The sequence below is a fragment of the Nanorana parkeri genome, unplaced genomic scaffold (assembly GCF_000935625.1).
Source record: "Nanorana parkeri isolate BGI_ZX_2015 unplaced genomic scaffold, ASM93562v1 scaffold762, whole genome shotgun sequence".
Lineage (NCBI taxonomy): Eukaryota > Metazoa > Chordata > Amphibia > Anura > Dicroglossidae > Nanorana > Nanorana parkeri.
This window is the reverse complement of record NW_017307030.1, coordinates 385,167-388,980: the sequence shown is the minus strand read 5'-3', so window position 1 is coordinate 388,980 and position 3,814 is coordinate 385,167. Positions and strand designations below refer to the sequence as shown.

General features: G+C 41.7%; 1 protein-coding gene across 1 annotated transcript in view; it reads right to left on the bottom strand.

Moving 5' to 3' along the window:
* Positions 1–3,814, bottom strand: part of UNC5D (unc-5 netrin receptor D) — a 490,550-nt gene that overhangs the window by 332,864 nt on the left and 153,872 nt on the right. The window lies entirely within an intron of this gene.

Below are 3,814 nucleotides of genomic sequence, written 5' to 3'. Positions count from 1 at the left end.
ATATATAACATATATAATTAAATATATAATTAAATAAAAGTGATGTGAGTGGTTTCAGCTTTAAGTCTTTTTAGCATCATTGTATCCAAACTAAAGGTAACCTGCATAAGGCTTTATGAGTACATTTATATCATATGTTTTCTAAAAGTAAGATGGAGGTTGTTAGAATTCTGGACTTCAATACAATTCTATAAATTTAATTCATCAAACTAGGGTTTGAGAGGAATGGTATTTCATAACTCAGTGGTAGATAATTTTGGGTGGTTGCCATTGGCCCCATTTTCCTTTATCCTGTGTTAATGAATACCCAAATTAGAATGTATTTTTTGAAATGTATTTGCTTAGCTTTAAAGCCTTTGTCCAGGGAAAACACAAAAGGTCCCTTGCAGTAAAGCTGCCTCCAAACGTGGACACAGCTGGACTATATGTGACTGTGGGGCAATCGTGCACCATACCGCACCAATTGCTGTGCGGTCATGGAGTCACCCACCACTGCCGAGAGCGCTGGCTGTGCCATTATTTTCTAAGGGCACTACACTCGCGCTGGGCGGATCGCTCAGTTTCCTGCTGCGGTACCGCCCGTGCAACTGAACACCATTGCGGCTAAAACAGCCGCGCGTTGTGTGTCGCAAACAAGGTACATGTACCTTTTTTCTGCAATTGCCGTGCGGATGTAACCCCTTTGAAATCAATGTGGCTGTCCAGACAACGTTACCCAAGGACCCATTGTTCGCACTCCTGCATCTTAAACCAGCAACTCTCACAAAATCACAACACAAACTTGCAGTATACATACTGCTAGCTGCTAAACAGGCCATAGCTCAGGCATGGAAAAAGCAATTTGTACACTTCGCAGAGGTGCGACGCAGGATAGATTTCTTCTTTATCAATGAGAAACTGTCTAGCATCCTCCTGGATACACAGAAAAACGAACGTCCTGAAAACCTGGGATCCTTGGATACAATATGCCCACCCATCCCTGCCACGGGAGAGCCTGACAGCCGTTTGACCGATTGGGGCTTCAGGGGGACGCGGCTCGCGGAGACGACCGACACCACATCCCTTCCCTCCTCTTCTTCCCCTCCCACTGGAGAACTGTCCCTTTACTCCTCTCTTCTCCTTACCTCTTTTCTGACCATGATAGTACAAAGTCACCCGCAGGCTGAGTCCAAGGGATGTCACCCACTAGGTGACAAGCATTGAACACGGACTCGTCGGCCCAACCATTGATAATCTCAATGCCATATCACAATACGTTATATGATTGACATCATGTATTTTCCTAATCTTATTTTATTGTTTATTTCTTATCATCTTATGAGTTTTACTGTTTACTCTATGGATATCGAGATCTCTAAATGTCAGCAAATTTCCGAAAAACTTTTGTTGTACTCATTTCAATGCTATGATGTACTTTCTACATTGTTATCTTGAAAAACAAAACTTAATAACATCTTTGTGAAAGAAATCAATGGGGCTGTGCGGCAATCGTTGCGTGCAATTGTGCATGATCACGCGGTCCTAGGGCATGCGCCCCAGATTGCTTAGGTCTGCACCAGCCCTAAGGGATAAATGCTTGTTTAGGACGAGTGTATCAGGAAAACAGGCACATACACACAGCTATGATGCAAAGGAAGCTAAACAAAAAACATAAATAGAAAATAAAGATGGCCATGAGGTAAGAGGAGGAATAATTGCGGATTACTATAGATACACTGTAATTGCATAGTTAAATAAAAGCACAAACGAGATTAAATTACATTGGTGTAAGAACAAACAGATTAAAACAATGTATTATTGTCTATTTGTGTTGCACATTAAGTATTTTACAGCTCTTTCCATGTCTGGATTTGTGAAATACCACCTAGGCATTATAGCTTTGTTTAGCAGGACGATAGTTATTGGAAACATGCTAAAGAAAAATGGAACCTATTATTGTAGAACTGCTTCCAAAAATGCAGGTTGCCTGGCTGACTCTGGCTTAATTAATTTTGCTTCACTGACCCAGGGCTATTAGATAAATAAGGAAACTCAGAGAGAAGTCTACGCTCCTAATGTGCATACATACCTAACTGTCCATCATTTGGTGGGACTATCCCTTTTTGGAACCAAATTTCTCTGTTCATCTTTCCCCCTCAGTTGTCCCTCTGTTTGGTCTGATCTACAGTATTTTGCACTAAAACCGTATCTTATCTCTTAAGTATCTTGTTTGATGTGACGGCAGTATAAAGGCAAAGTAATAATGGAAAACAACAATTCTTGGTCTAACCAATCATTTTTGGCATATCCATTTTTAATGGTCTGCATAACTGGGTACATGGCATGTGCGTGTCCATCACCTAAAAACATTGTGCTGGAAGGTGTCCCTCTTTCTTCTCTCAGAAAGGTGTGATATTTACATACTTGTATTCCAAATAGTATGAAGCCATTAGATCAACATAACACCCAGGCAACAAGCATTTTCAGAAGCTACATCAGCAGTGCAACCTTCATACTTCCTCAGTGTCAGTTTCCTTTAAGGGATCACTGGGGCAAGGTCTAATAGGTGGACCAGTGAAAAATGGCATCTATTTCAAGTGTAGGCTTTAAAAATATTGGCCAGTGGTTCTGGGTCAACAAGCCTTTCATGTACCCAACAAGAGGATGAACAGATTTCACACCCCTACATCCTCTGCACTAATTAGCTGTTTTCAGGGTTCCGCAGTATGGATCAGAACATCTTAGCACAAAATATAGTTGAGACACAGGCACTCCAGAAATGAACAGATAACGTGTCTTTATTGATGAAGAGGGTGGTACAATCTGCCTAGAGGTGATTGTGGGTCATTGTGCATGCACAAATCTGACACCAGTGCCAAGATGCACTTGTCATTGTGGTTGTCATTTGTCATACACTTCATTCTGATCATTCAGAAATTGTCTTTTCTCAACCTATTCAACTAACTTTGAATAATCAAAATTTTGTACAAGTGTCCTGACATGAGGCAGTATTATGAGACAGGAGTACCGGGTGATTGCTGTTTAACTTTGCCAATACAATGGAAATAAGAGGAAAATCAGACTGACTGTTGGCCTCACTGACACTAGTCTCCTGTAGTTCACCAATATGATTAATCATGCTCCATACACAGGTAAATACAGCCATGAGAACTGAGCCCTTGGAGAACTGAGGAAAGGGATCAATACCCCCTGGGAACCCTGTCTGGAGTATTTATATCAGTTACCAATGGGTGTTCTGATTTTCTACAATTTATTCTACAACATACTTTAAAGTGTAGGTAAAATCTTACAATGAAGTTCTCTTATTTGCTCCCTTTTGATCTGATAACACCTCTATGTCAGCATAACACATACTGTACAGTATATGCAGCAGCACGCTGAGTGGACCTTAACGCCCAGCTGCCGCATATATGACTCGCTGTGTTGCACTCAAACTGTAGCCGAGTTGTCATCAGCAGCTCCCGGTCAACTGCTGACATTTAGGAGCAGGTAGGATGGGCTACCGATTATGTCATCACTGTGCAGCCAGTTTATGGGAGCCAATCTTACTGGCCTCCAGCATCACCGCCCACATGAAGGTGCTCGCGCACAGTGGTTGCAAGGGGTTAGATATAGAATTGAAAGGGTTTTCTTATATCTATTCAATCAATACCTGAAATCTAGTTTTGCCCTGTTTCCTGTGCACTCTGCAGTCTCAAACAATTTTATCAAGCAGTATATTAGGACTACAAAACTCTTCACCCTATGCAGTGGTCCTAATAGCATTTTCGCCACCTGAGGCATTGGCGGCACAGGGTGGGGTTTGCACTCTTAT